General features: G+C 36.1%; 1 long non-coding RNA gene across 1 annotated transcript; it reads left to right on the plus strand.

Moving 5' to 3' along the window:
- The first annotated feature begins 1,306 nt into the window (after window positions 1-1,306).
- On the plus strand, window positions 1,307-21,722 carry LOC127149355 (uncharacterized). The gene is made up of 2 exons (XR_007820855.1): window positions 1,307-1,372; window positions 21,405-21,722. It is a non-coding gene; the product is annotated as an uncharacterized LOC127149355 (long non-coding RNA).
- The last annotated feature ends 2,329 nt before the right edge of the window (window positions 21,723-24,051 follow it).

The following is a 24,051-nucleotide window of genomic DNA, read 5'->3' on the forward strand; positions in this document are numbered from 1 at the left end:
ACTATCAGCAAATGTAAATCTCACGTCTTAATTCCTTTTGAAGAGTTCAAACCGAATTAAAAACCAGTGATGTGCAGAATGAACTAAAATTCAGCCATTGATACACTTTGCTTGAGTTCTCCTCCTCTTCTTCAACCTAAAAATTCTAGTAAAATTTCTCTTCTTCTTCCAAACTCTCTCTTAGAAGTTCTCTGCAAATTGAAGAAGGAAAAAGGAAAAAAAATAAAGGGAACTTGGATGTCTTCAAACTCTTGGCGGTGAAGGGAAGAGAAGAAGAAGAAGAAAAGAGAAAATGAAATTTTCTTCTCCTTTTCTTCTTTTTGTCCTTTCTTTTCTTTCTTTTCTTTAACTAATTTAATAAAACTATTTAATATATAAATATATATATTTATATTTACACTTAATTTCCATTTTCTTTTTCTTTTTTTTCCACATTTAAAGAAATTAAACCAAGAAAATATCGGGTTTACAATTTGAATTTCATGACTATTTTCAAGTATACATTTGGAGACTAGATTTCATAAAGAAATTTATGCTAGCACGTAGATATTAAATGTTTGGAAAGTATTTAAACCACAATATTTTTAAGCAAAGCATGAATTAGTATGAAGTTTTGTTTTAAGAACTACAATTTTCCACGAAAGAGTGAGTAAAGTTCGAGCTTTGTGTAAAATTATAAGCAGGCATGTTTTAATATTTTAAGATGATTTCTACATGACTGAGATCTTGAGCCTGAGGCTAGACATTACCGTGTGCACACTGGTTAGATTCCGTTGTTGAGGTTGAGTGTACTCCGTAACAACGATGCTGTCGTGAGTGCTGGGCAGGCCCCACTATGACAAAGACGATGGGAGTGCTGGGCGGGCCCTACTACATCGTAGTGCTTGTAAAGGTTGTTGTACTAGGTGTACTCTACACAACGTAGATTCGTCATGTTAGTTAAAATGCTTCGATATACTTGATATGCCTTGCTAGATTTCAATGATGAACATGCTGAGTATTTAAGGAAGCTATTCTTACTACTATGCATTTACATTTACGACTTGTATAAACAGATTTATATGTGTAAAGTTTTCACGTGCTCTTATCTTTAAATTCATAGTTTCAAACTGAGTCACTCACTGAGCTTCATAGCTCACCTTTCCAAAATGTTTTACCCATTTTCCAGGTATTGATCGACTTCCCGGTGCCTGATAGACGTCCTTAGTCTGCGGAAGCTTCATTATCGATTGCCAGTACGTGTTTTGAGTTGGGCATAGAGTCTGTTGTGTTGTGGTGTATATACACCCTTGTATGTTATAGATACTCAACAGTTTGTATAAGCTTTAGGAGCTATAGTTGTGTAAATTTTGTTGGTTATATTTTGATTAAGGTGTGTTTAGGTTTACTCGTGAAATCGGTAAATTTTGAGGTACGCTTCATGTATGTGTTTGACTAGCTGTGTTTGACTAGCCTAGGATCCGCTGTGTTTTGTGGCATGTACAATAGTTTATATACTAGATTGGCAAGTTCATCACATGAAAGTTTTAAGCAGAGTCGACAGATACAGGTACAGAAAAGCGTTGTTCGTCGGCTTCACGCCATCTTCCGATCTAAGGTAGCAGGTAGTCCGGGAGGGGGTGTGACACTCCACTTCGGGTCACGGTGAGTCTTCGGTAAGGATCATTTTGGTAATTTACCCAATGTTGCTATAACCGTTTCGAGTTTGAATATTAGAGTAAGACTGGGTCCTATCTTTCGTTCCTTGAAGGTGATAGGGGTTTGACGCTCAAGTTCATGGTCCCACGGCAAGTTCATTTGGGAATAGCTCCCTTTACTCGGGTAAGCCGACGTTGTCGTTTCGAATGATTTAAAAAGGTGACTTATACTGGTGTCATCGTTTAAACCCTTGTGTTTTGGTTTAGGTGGATCTGTTGAGCGTGGACTCGATCAAGGGGCATAACCAAGTATCAGGTAAGGGTTTTCCTACTACTGGACCTCGGATCGAGGCTGGAAACGTAGTAATCCACAGGGGATTACACGTTAGTAACTGTACTAAATAAATGGATGTATGTTTGACCTTTAAGTATCGTTGCTATGCTCTTGTCTGATGTGAAGGTAACGTGACCGCTAGTTGTAGCTTGTGTGCCATCGGGAGTAAGGAGTTGGTCGTGGAAGGACGGTGAGTCCGATTTTGATTGACTAGTTGACTGGATCTAGGGATATCACAATGGTGTGTGAATTGGAAACGCATATAGCAACTGAGGATGTAGTTGTTTAAACCTATACTATCTGACTGGCGAAGCCTATGGCGAAATTGTAATATGAATGTTGTTGGGGTACGACTGTTGTAGATGGTTTAGTAGGGACTGAGGGGTAACAGTTAGCTTCATCTATTGTGTAGTGTACCTTACGGATAGGTGTATCCTTCGGGATCACTAGACTGATACGTGCATCCTTCGGGATCACTAGACTGATACGTGCATCCTTCAGGAGCACTAGACTGATATGTGCATCCTTCGGGAGCACTAGACTGATATGTGCATCCCTCGGGATCACTAGACTGATAGGTGTATCTTTCGGGATCACTAGACTGATACGTGCATCCTTCGAGATCACGAGACTGATGTGTGCGTTCTACGAAACCACTAGACTGTTATGTAGGGTACCCCTGAATAGGAAGTTAACTGTTGTTCCCTAACGGGCCCAGTAGTGGGTCCCTTACTGGATATATTTTATACTCACCCTTTCTCTTCTTTAACTTTTCAGGTAAGGGTACAGCGAGGGGCAGACCGACGAGGGGCAAGAAGGATGCGTGAAGGCCATATGGATGCGTCTGGTTTTCTTTATGCTTCCGCTGATGTATTTTGTTAGAATATTTGGTTTTGTGATTGTGAGTTTGATGACTTGAGTATTGTATTTGAAACTCTCGTGACTGTGATTTAAAATAGCGTCCGAAACAGTTTTTGTAATATTTCTAACATTTTTAATGAATCGTAACCGGTCCGTTATGAGTTTTTTTATGTTTTGTGGTCGAGTCTTAGTACTGAGTAGTGACCTCGGCTTAGTCCGGAAAGTTGGGTCGTTACAAAAACATTTTGGAAGAGTAAGCTATAAAGCTCAGTAAGTGACTACTCAGTTTAAAACTATAAATTTAAAGGGAAGAGCACGTGAAAGCCTACATATATAAATCTATTTATAAAGTCGTAAATATTAACATATAATAGTAAGAATAGCTTTCTCAAATACTCAGTATGTACATCATCGAAATTTTGCAAGGCATATCAAGTATATCAAAATATTTTAACCAACACGACAAATCTACGTGGTGTAGCGCATGCCAAGTACAACCAACGTTTACAAGCTCTACGATGTAGTAGGGCCTGCCCAGTACTCACGATAGCATCGTTGTCACGGAGTACACTCAACGTCAACAACGAAACGTAACCTACGTGCACATGGTACCACATAGCTTCGGGTTCAGATACCTCAGTCATGTAGTTAATGGAAATATCATAAGACATATGAAAACATTAAAACATGCATGCTATCTTTATCTCTCGTAAAGCTTGAGCTTACTTAGATTTTTCGTGAAAAGTTGTAGTTCTTAAAACAAAACTTGGTAACTCATGCTTTGATTGAAACGCAGTGGTTCAAATACTTTCCAGACATTTGTTAATCACGTATTAGCATAAGTTTTCATTAAGAAGCCTAGTCTCGAAACACATACTTGAAAATAATTATGGAATTCAAATGATTTTCATAGCTTCATAATTAAACATATACAGCAGTCAATCATAAAAAATAATTAGGAAGAAATATTTTCAAAACTAGTTTTGTCACTGACAGTCTTAGATTAGTTTCCCCCGTGTGTAAATTCGACCTATTTTGTCTTAGCCTGTTAAACAACCAGACCGAGTATTAGAATCCTAAATATTGTGATCTTCAAATTTTATTCCACACATTTCTCAAAATTCCGAGTATTAGACTAAGGATAACGCTTAAGAAGTCTAACTTTAAGAAATAAAACCATATTCCACACATTTCTCAAAATTTTCCAGATTCGCAGCACGACATTAAAATGATCATAACTCTTGCAATACTTAACCAAAATGAGAGTTATTTATGTCAAACTCTTCATTTTGAGGTCCTCTATAACTTACCTCAAGATATGTAAATCTGATTCCCTATGTATAATCTCAGACATCCCTCGAAATAGAACCGCTCCAACAATCGTGTACACCACGACCCCTTTAACTTGTCCCTACAATTTTACTTATTTTTAGTCATTTTTGGTTCACGAGTTCAGCAATAAAGTTGTAGGAAATAGAACAAGCTTTCAAACCATACCAAATAGAGATCTTAACTCCACTGGTACACCCTGAAATACTAAAAAAACCTGAGATATCCTGATTTTTTGAAAATGAATTGGCTTTCAGTAAATTTAAACCTCACCTCTTAATTATATTTGTATAGCTCGAAATCAATAAAAAAAACAAGAGATGTCTTGCGAACTCCTTGTCTTCTTTAACATACATCTTTTGAACTTCTTCTTCTTCCTTTCTCAGCCTTCTACCCTTTGAAACCCCTCTGAAATTTGGTGAAGAAATGATAAAAAAAAAATGGTGAAGAATGGAATGAGGGAAACTTGGCGGTGGTGGGAAATAGAAGATGAAAAAGAGAAAAATAATTTCTCATTTATAACTTTCCTTTTTTTTTTCTTTTTATAAAAACCATTGAATTTATAAAAAAGAATTATATTCTTAATGTCCAATTTCTTTTATTCCTTTCTTTTTATATCGGGTTTACATCTTTGGTAAGTTGCCCATGCATTTTTAGATTGGAAGGCATGACTTTATAACAAAAATTTCATCATAAGGTGATAAACATTGTCTTTTCTCAATCTTCTGGAGCCATCTTGATCTGATTGTACATTGAGAATCCATCCATAAATGAAAAAGTAGAATATCCAGCTGTATTATCTACTAGTACGTGAATGTAAGGAAGTGAAAAATTGTCTTTTGAACTCGATTGTTTTGTACCCACTCTATTTGATCAGCTTTAAAAACTCGCGTGCTTCCACTTTAAAGACAAGTTTAGGAGCAATCTATTTTTTCATAGAGTAGTTTTCTCGGGAAAGAACTTGCTTAAATCATTCAAGTCATTTTCACTTTCTACCTAAATGGCTTTGCCCTTGCATTGTCACACTTCGTTTTCTTTTGATATGCTTTTTAAGTTTTATGGTGCATAGCATCTTCCGATATGAGTCATCCCTCATACTATTACAGAGGCAATTAAATGTTATGAATTGGCATTCATATATATTTCCCCAGTATAGCTCGACTACTCTTACAAGAAAAAGGACTCGATACTTCTACAATCATCGTCTTAGGCATCTGAATACAAATGGTGCTACTTGGCTTGCCCTTATATTGGATGATCAATGATTCTTGTATAGATGATGCCTTTCAAGAAGCATCAGAAATAATATCAATCTCAGCTTCTTGTGAGTTTGTCTGATTCACTATTAAAAATTTTGCATCCATCAACTTATGTACTTCATTCCCATACACAACATTAAATTCTATGGAATGCCCAATTATTTTTTACAAAACATGGATTTGCTTACTCTGACCACCACCGTGAGGATTAGGAGAGTAATTTGTTTGCCCAACTTCAGGTGATGACATACGTGTAGTTGTTCTTTGGGTTGAGTTCACCTTGTGTACCTCTCCTTCATTCGGTTTTGGTGTCATGACTTTTCTTGATTCTTAAGCATAATTTCTAGTTCTTCCATTCTTTTCTCCAATCATAATAATGTCTGAGATGTTGGTCAAGGTACTGCCAATCATTCTATCATAGTATGGCATTCGAAAAGTATTTATGAATATAACTATCAATTCTCTATCTATCAAACGAGGTTGTATTTGTGCGGCCACCTCCCTGTTAGTGCTATTTTAAACCTAACGTTATTGGACTAATTTTTCCAAACATTTATCAATTTAGTCACTAAAATGTCATTTTTATGAAGAATATGAAACTCCACCTTAATACGAGTCCAACTCCACTAAAATCACTTAAATCGGAGTTATAACGAAGGAGAACGGTAAAAAATAAAATGAAGGGAAAAACCGAGAAATTGGAAAAGATCGAACGAACCAGATCGCACTGCGTGGCATCACCAGATCATGCCACGCATCCGCCTCAAAGTCACGTGTTCAAACCCCAGGCATGCCCCTATTTTTCCTTTCATTTTTCGCGTGACCCGAAATCTGACTAGGCAACCCGATCCGCGAACCGGTTCGCGACCCATGCATCCGCCACGTGTCGATCCCTCGTCCACGCGCGCCTCTCCCTTGTCGTGAGTTCGAATCTCAGGAGCTGTATTTCTTTTTTTATTTTTATCTTCAATTGGGCAAACCCAAGACCCGACCCAAGCCCATTTTGTGACACAGTTCATCATTTTCCCTAAAATTAACTGCAAAATGGCAGTTTTTTAAACTAATTCCACTTTTTTCTCCCATTTTCCCTTCTATAAAATACCTCATATTTTTTTGGGAGAGAGATGAAAAATTCCAATGTAAGAGAATCCTCTTTCTCATTCTTGTAGCAAAATCTTGAAATTTTATCAATAAAAGATTACTTTTGTAAAACAAATGGATTCTTTCTTCAACATGTCTTCAAGAATTTCATCAATCTTCATGGGCTAAGGTAATCTTTTGAGACTTTTTCATGGGTTAAATTACCATGTTTTCTTTGAGAATTAAATTTTTTTTCTATATTTTTTTCAATTTTTTATTTGATTACCTGTTTCACTTTGCAATTTATTTTGAAATTTCAATAAAAGAAATAAGTTTTCCCCATCAAATTTTCATTGAAATTTCTTTACAAACTCTTAGGGTGCGTTTGAGAGAAGGGTTGATTTAGAGAAGGGTTAATGTTATGATAAAACTAGTGTTATGATAAAGCTAGTTTTATCATAACCCTTGTTTGGGGGAAGGATTTAAGAATGTAGTTTTATGATAAGAGGTGTTTGGGGGAAGGGTTATGTGGGAAGGGTTATGATAGTGTTATGAATAAGATGTGTTTGGGGAAGGATTATGTGGGTAGGTTTATGGAGATTTTTTTTAATAAGATGTGTTTGGGGGAAAGGTTATGTGGATAGGTTTATGGAGATTTTATGATAAGATGTGTTTGGGGGAAGGGTTATGTGGGTAGGGTTATAAATAATTTTTTTACTTTTTAATTTTCTTTTTATAAATTCACAATGTAAATAAATTGACCAATTTCAAAATAATTTGCTAAGAAATTGTATATTGTCTTTTTCTATGTCTATTGTTATTGAATTGATCAATTTCAAAATAATTTGCTAAGAAATTGTACTAATTTTATTATAAGTCATTTTTTTACAAATACAAACCTAACGTCCTACAGTTGTTTTTACCATATTTCATTACGTGGTCTACTACATACGTCCATAATTATATTCATTAATTAAATTACTTAGCACTTTAACGCCATTGTGTTCGAATTGTTTATGTTTGGCTTAATATAAAAAAAAAACCAATTCCAAGGAAGAGAAGGAATATATATTAGTTTATTTGTTTTAGCACTGATAAAGTAATTCCAAACAAATCCTTATTGGGATTCACTTGATCTGGGGATAACATTTTCCTTGAGCATGCAGCTTGTTCTACGACCAACTCTGACCAACGAACTTATGGCAGCAACAAAAAAGAAAAGGAGGGGAATTATTATGTCTAATCTTATCTTTGAAACATATCTCAGAAACACATTTGAGAAAAAGAAAAAAATCAATACATTTCCAACTAGGCAATTCAAATTGATGGGGTCATATCTTCCATTTTCAACGAGGTTTCTCAATTATAACAAATAAAATTGTGAATACAATAGATCCTGAATTTTATAATAATCCTCACATAAGGGCCCCTCAATGACAACTTGTTGTGTACCAGAACCACCACCCTGCATAAATTGAATGTACTATGTTCAGTGTTTATGCTTAGAAGCAATGCAAACATGTATTTCTTTGTTTCAGATTCAATAAGCAACAGTAAGAGTCACATTCAAATTTATTTAATTATTTTCCTCCATTTTTCGAATAAGTTCTAACCTTTTGACTTGCATTTGTACCCTTGCGTAGGGTGACATACTCGCCACATCTCAAAGCAGCCCCAGCAAATTCAACCTACAATGCATATAGGACGGCAATATCGTTTGCTATTCTTACTAAATTGCATATTTTAGTTCATACACATATCAAAAGGAGATATTTGTTTTCTTTCATAGGGGTCCATAAGCAAAGGTACCTATATTCCCTTGTTGGCAAGAAATTGTTTGAAGTTGGCCATTTTTAAATCACCAACAAGAACAGATTTATGAGCCGCAGAAGCCTTTGAGAGAGGAAATAAAGATAACGTTCCATTCTTAGTCTTTCCTACTTCAGCATCGAGCCAAAATCAACCGTCAAATACATGTGATAAGGATTGAGCCAAAATCAACTTTCAAATGCACCAAAACCTTCAAATAACAATGTAAATAACTAAGCAAAATCAACCAATTGAATTATTGATTAAAGTATTTTTGTTGTAACAGGAACATGTATACTAAAACAACAAAAAACTATGGCAAGTACATAGGATAAGAAAAAGCGGATAATAGAGAAACTGGTCTCATAATAATTTAACTCCATACTCGGTAACATCGATTTACAATATCAAGAAAAAATAAAATAATAAAAAGCGGATTAAGAAATGTGTTTACTACTCAAAATACAACTCCAATCCATGTTCAAAATAAACACAAACAGAAGATCGTTTAGACTATGGAAATGATGATGCAGCGAACTATCGGACCAAAATTATATACATAGCGATGAAGAAAGTAGTAGAGCAGTACAATTCTGTAATGAGAAAGTAAAAGGCATAAGTACCAAAGTCATAAAATGTCGATATCGCTTATAAATTTCCTGTCGACGAGGCCACCAAACACGACGATCTTCGAATTTCTGATGTTAACAGCGGAGTGGCCACTGAAACTCCACAGGAGTAATCCATGAAAATGATTGTAAAAAAAATTGAAGATAATTCGTAGAGAGAGAAAGAAATGAATGTCTGCGAGGTTTAGGAAGAGTTATAGAGAAATCAGAGGGACAAGCTTTCACCCAATAATGCATAGTTTCTTCTTCCGCTTTCCTCAGTTCACCTGAGATGGGAAACATGAGAACTTCGTGAACATATAATTACAGAGGCCGCCCCCGGTAAAATTCCTTCTATACCAACGTTGTAAAGTGTTTTCACATACTTTTGTGCAAATAACGAATAATACAGAGAATATGATAATCGAAGGAGGGTAGAAGGGAGGCAAAAACACCGGTTGTGAGGAGCAGAAACACGGGTTGAAAGGAGGCAAAAATACGGATTGAAGGTGGGCGAAAACACGGATTGAACGGAGTGGTAACACAGATTGAAGGGAGATTATGGAAACCCTAAGGTTTCCATAATCCTTTGCCCAAACAGGGGTTAGGGTTGGGCTAACGTAAGCCCACAGTGTTAACCCTAACCCTAAACAGGCCCATAAAGTGCTGAACTTAAATTTTAGGGTTTAGGGTTTAAGGTTTCTTTTTGTAAAAATTCCATTCTTGCATATTCAAGAAAAGATCAATTGATCTTCTTTCTTTTTCAATGATAAGAAACATGGTAATTGCCCTAGAAAAAGTCCCACTACTAAACTTGAAAAAAAAACTTTACTTGAATTACTTGTTGTCACTAATCATCCCTTAATTCTTGTTCTTTACTATAGTTCAAAAATTACTTCCACAAACCCCCCCTTTTTGTGTTTCTAATTTTCTTTTAGATCTTGAATCTACTAATCGACCTTGTTTGTGAATCTTGAAGTTTTGAATCCTAAGTGCTCTCTAGGATTCGACACCCTTCATCCCCATACTACTCTAAATTTCCACAAAGGTAAGAAGGGTTAAAAAGATAACTTTGAAAGGTAATTGAGGTAATCCCTAACCCTCATATTTCATCTAGTCTTTCTCTATTCTTGTATTCTTTTATTTTAGACTAGGAATAAATTCTTGTTTTGCATACTTACATCGATAACAACCTATCATTTTCATAACGACTTACCTCAAATTTCATCATTTCACTCTCTCCATCATTGCGTATACTCCTTAAACGACTAAACACTCTAGTTCTCCATTCATTGGAGGTCAAAATTAACTGGTGCCATATAAGTATTATGTTTGTACTATTTTAACAAGGCATCTGCAAAATCCTTCCATCCATGCACTTGTAAGACATCGAAGTGCATATACCAACGAGAGCTAGGCCAATCAAACATCCTGAAAACAATAAATGAGAAGCTAGTCATCGTGAGAATAAGCTGATATTTTTGGGCAATACATAACCAAGTGACTTTTTGGACACGTTGTCCCATTATATTTCAGTCATGTAGTCAATGGAAATATCATAAAGAATATGAAAACATTAAAACATATATGTTTATTTTAACCTTGCATAAACTCGAGCTTACTCAACTTGTTTGTGAAAAAACTGAAAATCTTAAAATAATAATTCTCGCTTAAACAATTCTTTGCTGAATCAAATGTCATTTCAACTGCTTTTCAGAACTCATTAATCACATGCTAACATGTGGATTTCATTCAGAAATCTAAGCTCGAAACTCATACTCGAAAGCTAAACATAGAAATCATATATCATTTATAAACTTGCAGTCATGCACGTTAAACATTTAGTTCTAAGATACAGTTAAAAAAAAAAGGAATCGTTTTCATAACTTGTTTTTGTCACTCACAGCCTTAGACTAGTTTTCAGGGATTGTTAACCCGACCTATTTCCTTTTGGCCTTTCAATCAACCAAAACCGAGTATTAGAAACCTAAATATCCTGATCTTCAAATGTTATGCTTGACCATGCTTGTAAACCCGATATTTTATTGGTTCATTTTCTTTAAATGTGAAAAGAATAAAAGAAAAATGGAAATTAAATATATAATATTTTATATATGTGTCTAATTTTGTTTTATTAAATAAGATGAAGGGAAGAAAGGAAAGGAGAAAGTAATAAGAAAATAAGAGAACAAGGAAGGGGTGTGTTTTGTTTTTGGTGTTTTAAAACCCACCACCGCTACACCATTTTCTTCAATTTCTACACCAAAATTTCAGAGGGGTTCCAGGGAAGAACGTTGAGAAAAGAAGAAGAAGAAGTTCAAAAGTTTTGTCGAAGAAAGACAAGGGAATTGCAAGCAAAGCTTCATCCTTGGCAGAAATTTATTTACACAGCACACCTCTAATATTCTGTTGTTCTTGATCTACACAAAAAAGAATTAAGAGGTGAGGTTTACATTTACTGAAAGCTAATTCATTTTCAAACAAATTTTAAAAAGAAAGCTTGAGCAAATTCTGATGTTCATTGGGTGATATTTGACAAAGAAAACAGAGCAGCTGGTTTTCACGCGAATTATTAAATGTTTGGAAATTATTTGAACCACTGTGTTTCAAACAAAGTACGAGTTACCAAGTTTTGTTTTAAGAATTACAGCTTTTCACGAATAATCTAAGTTTAAGCTTTACGAAAGAAAAGGATAGCAGGCATGTTTTAATGTTTTCATACGATTTTCTGATGTTTCAATCAACTACATGACTGAGGTGTTGAGCCCAAGGCTATATGCTACCGTGTGCACACAAGTTAGATTCCATTTTTGACGTTGATTGTACTCCGTAACAACGATGCTGTCATAAGTACTGGACGGGCCACACTACGACAAAGACGATGGGAGTGCTAGGCGGGCCCTACTACATTGTAGGGTTTGTACACGTTGTTGTACTGGGTGTACCCTACACAATGTAGATTTGTCATGTTAGTTAAAATATTTTGATATACTTCATAAGCCTTACTAGATTTCAATGACGTATATACTGAGTATTTAAGGAAGCTATTCTTAATATTATACGTCTATGTTTACGACTTGTGTAAACAGATTTATAAGTGTAAGATTTCACATGCTCTTAGTTTTAAATTTCTAGTTTTAAACTGAGTCACTCACTGAGCTTTATAGCTTACCCTTCTAAAATGTTTTACACACTTTTCAGGTAGAGATTGAGTTCCTGGTGCCTGATAGACTGCCTTAGTCTGCTGAAGCTCCGTTATCTATTGCCAGTAAGTGTTTAGAGTTGGGCAAAAAGCCTGTTGTGCTATGATGTATATACATTCTTGTATGTTATAGATACTCCACAGTTTGTATAAGCTTTAGGAACTACGGTTGTGTAATCCTTTGTTGGTTATGTATTGATTAAGGTGTCTCTAGGTTTACTTGTAAAATTAGTTATTTCCGAGATACATTTCATGCATGTATATGATTATTCTAGGATTCGTTGCATTGTGTCCATGTATAATAGTTTATATACTAGATTGTCAAGTTCATCACATTAAAGTTTTAAGCAGAGTCGACAGATATAGGTAAAGAAAAGCGTTGTCTGTCGGCTTTGTTGATGTTTAATTTGTTTGAAAGAATATCTTTTAATTTAAAATAGAAGATATATTTAAGAGAAGATAATCAATGAATATTTGATTCTCCTATATTTATGGAATCCCTCTATTTATCCACATGATATAAAATAAGTTCCGCTCCTTTAGAGATCTTATATTTTTAGAAGATACAAGTTGTGTTATATATGTTCTCTGAAGAGGATTGAAACGTGCGCAAAAAAGATAGAGAAAAAAGAAGGCTTCAGTGCTGATTAGGAAGACTGATCTTCCGATTGGTGATTGAAGCGGCTGCGGCTGAAACGGAAGGTAGTTTATAACTTCTAGAGCAACATGACTACCTAAAGTAGAGTTTTGAGGATGAGTAATATACAGAATGAGACTATGGTTAGTTTGATTAATGACTGAGTCACACCTACATTCAGGGGGTGTAAACCCGATATTTTCTTGGTTTAATTTCTTTAAATGTGGAAAAAAAAAAGAAAAAAAATGGAAATTAAGTGTAAATATAAATATATATATTTATATATTAAATAGTTTTATTAAATTAATTAAAGAAAAGAAAGAAAAGAAAGGACAAAAAGAAGAAAAGGAGAAGAAAATTTCATTTTCTCTTTTCTTCTTCTTCTTCTCTTCCCTTCACCGCCAAGTTTGAAGACATCCAAGTTCCCTTTATTTTTTTTCTTTTTCCTTCTTCAATTTGCAGAGAACTTCTAAGAGAGAGTTTGGAAGAAGAAGAGAAATTTTACTAGAATTTTTAGGTTGAAGAAGAGGAGGAGAACTCAAGCGAAGTGTATCAATGGCTGAATTTTAGTTCATTCTGCACATCACTGGTTTTTAATTCGGTTTGAACTCTTCAAAAGGAATTAAGAGGTGAGATTTACATTTACTGAAAGTTAACTCATTTTTAAACAAACTTTATGAAGAACGTTGGAGCAAATTCGGATTTTCATTTGGTGCTTTTTGATGAAGAAAACCGGGCAGTTGGTTTTCACTCGAAATCAGGAGGTCTCTGGTTTTTCTTGTATTTCAGAGTGTATCGGTGGAGTTAGAATTTCTATTTGGTATGGTTGGAAAGCTTATTCAATTTACTACAACTTTCATGAAGAAATTGTAAACCAAAAACGACTAAAAATTTGTTAAATTGTAGGAACAAGTTAAAGAGGTCGTGTGCGCGCGATTCTGGAAGTGGTTCTGTTTTGAGGATTATATGTGTTTATGCACGGGGAATCAGATTTATATGTCTTCAGGTAAGTTTTAGAGGATCTCAAAATGAAGAGTTTGATATAAAGAACACTCATTTTGGTTAAGTATTGAGAAAGTTATAGTTCTTTGAAGTTTATGTTAGAAATCTGGAAATTTTAGAGAATTGTTGAAATAGGATTTTATTTCTTAAGCTTTGTTTTCGTGAACGACATCTTTGGTGCGACATGTTATGTATATCTTTAGGAAACCAGAATGTTTAAGGTTTTAATACTCGGTTGGGTTGTTGGCAGGCCGAGAAGAATTAAACCGAGCTTATAGACCAAGGATCTAGCCCAAGACTGTGAGTGACAAAACCAACTTTGAAATATTTTCCATAACTGTTATTATGATTGAATGCGATAAATGTTTATTTACGAAGCCATGAAAGGTATTTGAATTTCATGACTATTTTCAAGTATACATTTGGAGACTAGATTTCTTAAAGAACTTTATGCTAGCACGTAGATATTAAATGTTTGGAAAGTATTTAAACCACAATATTTTAAGCAAAGCATGGATTAGTATGAAGTTTTGTTTTAAGAACTACAATTTTCCACGAAAGAGCTGAGTAAAGTTCGAGCTTTGTGTAAAATTTATAAGCAGGCATGTTTTAATATTTTATGATGATTTATGAAATTTTCATTAACTACATGACTGAGATCTTGAGCCTGAGGCTAGAGATTACCGTGTGCACACTGGTTAGATTTCGTTGTTGACGTTGAGTGTACTCCGTAACAACGATGCTGTCGTGAGTGCTGGGCGGGCCCCACTACGACAAAGACGATGGGAGTGCTGGGCGGGCCCCACTACATCGTAGTGCTTGTAAACGTTGTTGTACTAGGTGTACCCTACACAACGTAGATTCGTCATGTTAGTTAAAATGCTTCGATATACTTGATATGCCTTGCTAGATTTCAATGATGAACATGCTGAGTATTTAAGAAAGCTATTCTTACTATTACACATTTACATTTACGACTTGTATAAACAGATTTATATGTGTAAAGTTTTCACGTGCTCTTATCTTTAAATTCATAGTTTTAAACTGAGTCACTCACTGAGCTCCATAGCTCACCCTTTCCAAAATGTTTTACCCATTTTCCAGGTAGAGATCGACTTCCCGGTGCCTGATAGACTGCCTTAGTATGCGGAAGCTTCATTATCGATTGCCAGTACGTGTTTTGAGTTGGGCATAAAGTCTGTTGTGTTGTGATGTATTCACACCCTTGTATGTTATAGATACTCCACAGTTTGTATAAGCTTTAGGAGCTGTAGTTGTGTAAATTTTGTTGGTTATATTTTGATTAAGGTGTCTTTAGGTTTACTCGTGAAATTGGTAAATTTTGAGGTACACTTCATGTATGTGTTTGACTAGCTGTGTTTGACTAGCCTAGGATCCGATGTGTTTTGTGGCATGTACAATAGTTTATATACTAGATTGGCAAGTTCATCACGTGAAAGTTTTAAGCAGAGTCGACAGATACAGGTACAGAATAACGTTGTTCGTCGGCTTCACGCCATCTTTCGGTCTAAGGTAGCAGGTAGTCCGGGAGGGGGTGTGACAACTTGGTATCAGAGCAGTTTGCTCCATGGGAATTAAGGTAGAGCGGTTAGCTCTAAGAAGAAACTGGAAAGTAAATAATTGAACGTCAAGTTAGCTTAAAGGGAACTAGTGGAGTATGGTCTAGGTAAGGGTAGAAGTGAGTCCAATTATTATTAATACGTGAGTAGACATTTAGTATCATGCATTCGAGTTAAGTATTTATAGTATGTCTAATGTGTTGACATATTATAGGAGTCATGCCACCACGTACTGGTAGACGACGCCGGCAGAATCAGAACGGGATGCAAGGTCCTACCCAAGGTCCATCTGTAGGGGAATCTAGTACCCTAGGAGTTCGAGGTGGTGCAGGAAACGAGCAGTTTGCGAGAACAACACAGGAAATAGGAAGGACAGATAGAGCAGAGCCTAGTGATCCAGAAAAGGCATACGGAATTGAACGGCTGAAGAAGTTAGGGGCTACAGTGTTTGAAGGTTCCACAGATCCAGCTGATGCAGAGAACTGGTTGAATATGCTTGAAAAGTGTTTTGATGTGATGAATTGTCCTGAGGAGCGAAAGGTTAGATTGGCCACATTTTTGTTGCAAAAAGAGGCTGAAGGTTGGTGGAAATCTATATTAGCAAGACGCAGTGATGCACGTGCTTTAGACTGGCAGACTTTTAGAGGCATATTCGAAGATAAGTATTATCCCAGCACATACTGCGAAGCCAAGAGGGATGAATTTCTGGGGTTGAAACAAGGATCACTTTCAGTGGCTGAGTATGAGAGGAAGTATACCGAGCTTTCACGGTATGCTGACGTTATTATAGCTTCTGAGAGTGACAGGTGCCGAAGGTTTGAAAGAGGGTTGCGTTTTGAAATACGTACCCCAGTTACAGCCATTGCTAAGTGGACGAATTTCTCTCAGTTAGTGGAGACTGCCGTTCGTGTGGAGCAGAGTATAACAGAAGAGAAATCGGCAGTGGAGCTTAGTCGTAGGACTTCAACAGCTAGTGGATTTAGAGGCCGTGAGCAGCGGAGGTTCACGCCTGGGATAAATATTTCAAGCCGTCAAGATTTTAAGAATCGCTATGGAGGCCAAGCATCGAGGAACGTGAGTTATGGTAGTGTTTTTCAGAGACAGAGCCAGAGAATACCTAGTCAACCCATTAGATCAACAGTAAGATCGCAACCAGGTCAGGAGTCCATTGCTAGTACCGTCAGGCGAATACCATGCACGAGTTGTGGCAGGAACCATCGGGGTCAGTGTTTGGTAGGTGCCGGTGTATGTTACCGGTGCGGACAGCCAGGACATTTCAAGAAAGATTGTCCGCAGTTGAACATGACAGTTCAGAGAGATCAGGGAGTTGGGTCCCAGACAATTGAGCAATCGAGAGTTTCAGTGGTTCCAACAGAGGGCACCAGTGGTGCAAGGCAAAAGGGAGTTGTTGGAAGACCGAGGCAACAGGGAAAAGTCTATGCTATGACTCAACAAGAAGTAGAGGATGCACCAGACGTTATTACTGGTACGATTCTTATTTGTAATGTACCTGCAGATGTTTTATTTGATCCAGGTGCTACGCATTCCTTTGTTTCTAGTATATTTCTGACTAAGTTGAATAGGATGCTAGAGCCTTTATCTGAGGGGTTAGCTATATACACTCCAGTTGGTGACGTTTTACTTGTTAATGAGGTGTTACGTAATTGTGAAGTTTTAGTAGAAGGTATCAGTTTGCTAGTGGACTTGCTACCACTAGAGTTGCAGAGGTTAGATGTAATTTTGGGAATGGATTTCTTATTTGCTCATTATGCATCTATGGATTGCCATAGGAAGGAAGTGGTTTTCAGAAAACCAGGCTTTGCTGAAGTGGTTTTTAGAGGTATGAGGAAGGCCGTTTCTAGAAGTCTAATCTCAGTTTTGAAAGCTGAGAAATTACTGAGGAAGGGTTGCACAGCGTTTCTTGCACACATCGTAGTAGTGCAGAGAGAAAAACTAAAGCCAGAAGATGTTCCTGTGGTGAAAGAGTTTCTTGATGTATTTCCAGATGATCTGTCAGGTTTGCCACCTGATAGAGAGATTGAGTTCACCATTGAATTATTACTAGGAACAGCACCTATTTCACAGGCTCCGTATAGAATGGCTCCAAGCGAGCTAAAAGAATTGAAGATGCAGTTACAGGAACTAGTTGACAAGGGATACATCAGGCCTAGTGTTTCGCCGTGGGGAGCACCAGTGCTTTTTGTGAAAAAGAAAGATGGTACCCTCAGATTATGTATTGACTATAGACAGTTAAACAAGGTTACAATACGTAACAAGTATCCTTTACCACGCATTGAAAACTTATTTGATCAACTAAGGGGAGCAACGTTGTTCTCTAAGATTGACTTAAGGTCAGGATACCACCAGTTGAAGGTTAGAGAATCAGATATTGCTAAGACAGCATTTAGAACGAGGTATGGGCATTATGAGTTTCGAGTTATGCCATTCGGTTTAACGAATGCGCCAGCGGTTTTCATGGATCTCATGAACAGGATCTTCCATCGGTATTTAGATCAGTTTGTGATTGTGTTCATTGATGATATATTAGTTTACTCAGTTGACAGAGAATCTCATGAGGAACATCTGAGGATTGTTCTACAGACTCTACGTGAAAAACAGTTATACGCTAAGTTCAGCAAATGTGAGTTCTGGTTGGAACAGGTAGTATTTTTGGGGCATGTAGTTTCAGCAAAAGGAGTTAGTGTCGATCCACAAAAAGTAGAAGCGGTTGTCAATTGGGAAAGACCAATTAGTGCGACAGAAGTACGTAGTTTCCTGGGTTTGGCAGGATACTATAGGCGTTTTATTGAGGATTTCTCTCGATTGGCATTGCCTTTGACCGCTTTGACGAGGAAGAATGTTAAGTTTGAGTGGTCAGATAAATGCGAGCAAAGTTTTCAGGAATTGAAGAAAAGACTAGTTACAGCACCTATTTTGGCACTTCCTGTAACAGGGAAGGACTATGTGATTTATTGTGATGCTTCAAGGCTAGGATTAGGTTGTGTGCTTATGCAAGATGGGAATGTAATAGCTTATGCTTCAAGGCAGTTGAAGGAGCATGAGTGTAATTACCCTACCCATGATCTTGAGCTAGCAGCAGTTGTTTTAGCACTAAAAATCTGGAGACACTATTTGTTCGGGGAAAAGTGCCATATTTTCACAGATCATAAAAGTGTAAAGTATATTTTTGATCAAAAAGAGCAAAATCTGAGACAAAGGCGATGGCTAGAACTGATTAAAGATTATGATTGTACTATAGAGTATCATCCAGGTAAGGCCAACGTAGTAGCAGATGCATTAAGTAGGAAGTCAAGACTTCCGAAGAGTGCCTTGTGTGGTATTCGAGTAGCTTTGTTGAATGAGTTAAGAGGTTCCAAGGCAGTAGTAACTACAGAGGATTCAGGAAGTCTCTTAGCTCAATTTCAGGTTCGGTCTTCTCTAGTAACTGAGATTGTAAGAAGACAGTAATTTACAGAAGAAGTTTGAGAAATCCAAGAAAGGCTTAGAGGTGGAGTTTGAGCTGAGAACAGATGGAGCCATTGTTAAACAAGGAAGATTATGTGTTCCGAATATCAGTGAGCTTAAGAATGCTATTCTAGAAGAAGCTCACAGTTCAGCTTACGCTATGCATCCAGGTAGCACCAAGATGTACAGAACTTTAAAGAAGACTTATTGGTGGTCTGGAATGAAGCAAGAGATAGCTGAATATGTTGATAGATGTTTGATTTGTCAACAGGTTAAACCAATAAGACAGAGGCCAGGAGGATTTCTTAATCCTTTGCCAGTGCCAGAGTGGAAATGGGAGCATATTACTATGGATTTTCTATTTGGATTACCTCGTACATCCAGTGGACATGATGGTATATGGGTAATAGTAGACAGACTCACCAAGACGACACGATTTATACCGATTAAAATGACATCTACGTTAGACCAGCTAGCGAGATTATATGTTGATAAGATTGTGAGTCAGTATGGAGTACCAGTGTCCATAGTTTCAGATAGGGATCCGAGGTTTACTTCTAAATTTTGGCCTAGTTTACAGAAAGCAATGGGAACAGGGCTAAAGTTTAGTACATCATTTCATCCCCAAACAGATAGTCAGTCCGAGAGGACCATCCAAACTTTAGAGGACATGTTGAGAGCATGTGTCCTACAACTTAAAGGAATGTGGGATACCCACTTGCCACTTATGGAGTTTGCTTATAATAATAACTATCAGTCTAGTATCGGTATGGCACCATATGAAGCCTTATACGGGAGACCATGCAGAACTCCTGTGTGCTGGAATGAAGTGGGAGAGCGGAAGTTAGTAGGTCCTGAGTTGGTTCAGATTACGACAAACAATATTAAGTTGATCAGAGAAAATCTGAGGAAAGCCCAAGATCGACAGAAAAGTTATGCGGATAAGCGACGAAGAAACCTAGAATTCCAAGTTGGAGATCAAGTTTTCTTGAAATTATCTCCATGGCGAGGTGTTATTCGTTTCGGAAGAAAAGGTAAGTTAAGTCCTAGATATATTGGGCCATATCAGATAACGGAACGAGTGGGACCAGCAGCGTATAGACTTGAGTTGCCAATAGAACTTGCACGAATACATGATGTTTTCCATGTATCCATGTTAAAAAAATATATACCAGATCCATCGCATGTGTTGCAAGATCAACCAGTTGAATAAAAAGAAGATTTGAGTTATGTTGAAGAACCAGTTCAGATTCTCGACAGAAAGGAACAAGTTTTGAGAAACAAAACGATTCAACTCATAAAAGTTTTGTGGAGACATCATGGAGCGGAGGAGGCAACTTGGGAACCAGAATATCAGATGAAGAAGAGCTATCCGATACTTTTCAGTTAAGGACATTCTAAAGTTCGAGGACGAAATTTTCTAAAGGGAAGGTAAGTTGTAAACCCGATATTTTCTTGGTTTAATTTCTTTAAATGTGGAAAAAAAAAAGAAAAAAAAATGGAAATTAAGTGTAAATATAAATATATATATATTTATATATTAAATAGTTTTATTAAATTAATTAGAGAAAAGAAAGAAAAGAAAGGACAAAAAGAAGAAAAGGAGAAGAAAATTTCATTTTCTCTTTTCTTCCATATTATGATTGAATGCGATAAATGTTTATTTACGAAGCCATGAAAGGTATTTGAATTTCATGACTATTTTCAAGTATACATTTGGAGACTAGATTTCTTAAAGAAATTTATGCTAGCACGTAGATATTAAATGTTTGGAAAGTATTTAAACCACAATATTTTAAGCAAAGCATGAATTAGTATGAAGTTTTGTTTTAAGAACTACAATTTTCCACGAAAGAGCTGAGTAAAGTTCGAGCTTTGTGTAAAATTTATAAGCAGGCATGTTTTAATATTTTATGATGATTTATGAAATTTTCATTAACTACATGACTGAGATCTTGAGCCTGAGGCTAGAGATTACCGTGTGCACACTGGTTAGATTTCGTTGTTGACGTTGAGTGTACTCCGTAACAACGATGCTGTCGTGAGTGCTGGGCGGGCCCCACTACCACAAAGACGATGGGAGTGCTGGGCGGGCCCCACTACATCGTAGTGCTTGTAAACGTTGTTGTACTAGGTGTACCCTACACAACGTAGATTCGTCATGTTAGTTAAAATGCTTCGATATACTTGATATGCCTTGCTAGATTTCAATGATGAACATGCTGAGTATTTAAGAAAGCTATTCTTACTATTACACATTTACATTTACGACTTGTATAAACAGATTTATAGTGTAAAGTTTTCACGTGCTCTTATCTTTAAATTCATAGTTTTAAACTGAGTCACTCACTGAGCTCCATAGCTCACCCTTTCCAAAATGTTTTACCCATTTTCCAGGTAGAGATCGACTTCCCGGTGCCTGATAGACTGCCTTAGTCTGCGGAAGCTTCATTATCGATTGCCAGTACGTGTTTTGAGTTGGGCATAAAATCTGTTGTGTTGTGATGTATTCACACCCTTGTATGTTATAGATACTCCACAGTTTGTATAAGCTTTAGGAGCTGTAGTTGTGTAAATTTTGTTGGTTATATTTTGATTAAGGTGTCTTTAGGTTTACTCGTGAAATTGGTAAATTTTGAGGTACACTTCATGTATGTGTTTGACTAGCTGTGTTTGACTAGCCTAGGATCCGATGTGTTTTGTGGCATGTACAATAGTTTATATACTAGATTGGCAAGTTCATCACGTGAAAGTTTTAAGCAGAGTCGACAGATACAGGTACAGAATAACGTTGTTCGTCGGCTTCACGCCATCTTTCGGTCTAAGGTAGCAGGTAGTCCTGGAGGGGGTAATCAGATTTAATAGTGTTAATTAAACTCTTGTATGTGCATTTTTATACATGGTTTCTAAACTTTTAAACATTTCTTTAATTGAGGAACAAACTAATCATTTGTTTGCTATAATTTATATGATGCTAAATGTGCAGATTGAAGGAAAAACATTAATTGCATCCATTGAGATCTACAACACTCTTAAATTTAAGGAATCTATTAGCTATGAAATATAAAAGTTTTAAACTTTTTGTTGGAATGTTTTGAATTCGTTTTTAAAGAGATGTTTCTTGATGTGCAATACCCATCAAGATAAAATTTCCTTCATAGCCAATACCCCTAAAGAAAAACATTTTAAAAATATGGGCCCCTCAAGTTAAACCTTTCTTAATGGCCATGAACAATGAACGAAAATATCAATTTATTTTTCAAATTATTTAAAAAGAGCCAAACTATTTCCCATTATTCTTCAAACTGTTTCTTGATAGGCGTTGTCGATCATGATATATTTTTCGAGATAGCCAATGCCCATCAAGGAAACCATTTTAAAATAATTGGACCCGTCAAGGAAAACCTTTCTTGATCGCCATGAACCATAAAGTAAAATATCAGTTTATTTTTTAAATTATTTAAAAAATGCCAAGTAATTATTTTTTAATTATTTTTCAAATTATTTCAAATTGTTTTTCCACGATTATTTGATGGGCAATGCCCGTCAAGTAATATGGTATTTTTTATATGTATTTCTTATCAAGCAATTATTTTCTTCACGATTTTTTACTGTCAACGAAACCCCAACAAAGAACTCTTGAATTTTACAATTTTTTAATACGTGTCCACAAAATAAGTGTTTTTTCTTTATGGTCAGGACCGCCAAGATAACCATTTTATGAAGAAAAATATTTTACTTAATCGCCTTTTGTCATGGCGCTCGAGAAATAAAAATTTGTGTGCTTCAAGAGAGACCAAATTTGTTGTAGTGTTTTGTGTAATCATACTCGATCACACAACTAGATTTAGCGAGAACTTTTCGTGTGCCAACATGGAAGCATAAACTTCTAGATGGTCAACAATACTCCACTCTCAAATCTAAACCTAGTGGGTATAGCCCATGTAGAGGGCTTGTGATAGTGTGTGGAAGATATATGAATTATTAAGGTAAACTCTTTCACCACAAAAACACTCCCTCCATCACCTTCTCTCAAACGTGGCTTCGTTCCATTTGGATTTTATCTTTAGAATGATCAATATTTTCAGTTTAGAAGGATCAACCAACTCCTCGATGCCTCTCTTATTAAACAGGACTCCCTTTTTCGAATTTGGGCCTCACAACCAATACGTGGTAATGAATAATTATTATGGATCGTTAACTTGTCTTTATTAACTTAACACTTTACACAAGGTTCTCAATTACAAATACATTCCTTTTCTTTATTGCATAAAATAAAACCAAGTCTGATCTTCACGTCTTTCTTTCTTCCTTTTCCTAACACTTTGATGAGTTCCAACACTAGCAGAGGTGGATCCACGACAATAAAGTGACATCATGATGATTTTTTATTATTCGGAGTGTTGGCCTACATGGTTGGATGAAAATTAATTTAATCAAAAGAAAACAAAGAAAAATTGGCTAGTTACCCGTAAGTGACGACGAACGAACAATGGCCAATTAAACGACGATGAGCAGATGAGACTAATATGATTTCCGTGAGGGAAAATCTGAATGATACGAAACCAAGGGTGTGTGCACGAACAACATATCTAAATCCAATATGATGGCTGGATTTATAAGAATTGAGTATAAATTATCTCAATCTCTTTTCCCTCGAGAGAAAAACTTTGTAATCAATTGAAATTTTATTGAATGGCTTTGATACCAATTACTCAAGTAGAAAATAAATGTAGAAACTAAAAGATAAGATTATATTTGATATGATAGAAAATAAGCCCTACAATATTAATCACAATAGTTAAAAATAGTATCAAAATAAAGAAAGGGTAACAATAAAGAAAACATAGGATAAAAAGAAAGATAAGGGTTTGGATATTCCTAACTTTGATTTTGCCCTGACACATGGAGTTATTATTTTCCAACTTTTCTCGGATGTTGACTTCTTCTTTGAAGAATTAATCATCGAACTTGAACCATTAAACGTATCCCTATTACGGATTACTACTTGACCAATCGTATATTGCCTTTCCTTTGGTCTTATTACATGGACCACCAAACGTTGATAGTCCATGAAATTAATTTTTATAATTTTCTTTTTCTTAGCTTTGGACTTGAACTTTAGTTTACACAACTTCTCGAGAATAATTTTCCTAGATTTTATGGATGTCAGAATGGAGCATAATCATCAATTTAACTAGGGATTAGAATACACAAAATTGAAAAAACCTTTTGCTTTTATAGAAAT

Source organism: Cucumis melo, chromosome 5 (assembly GCF_025177605.1).
Source record: "Cucumis melo cultivar AY chromosome 5, USDA_Cmelo_AY_1.0, whole genome shotgun sequence".
Lineage (NCBI taxonomy): Eukaryota > Viridiplantae > Streptophyta > Magnoliopsida > Cucurbitales > Cucurbitaceae > Cucumis > Cucumis melo.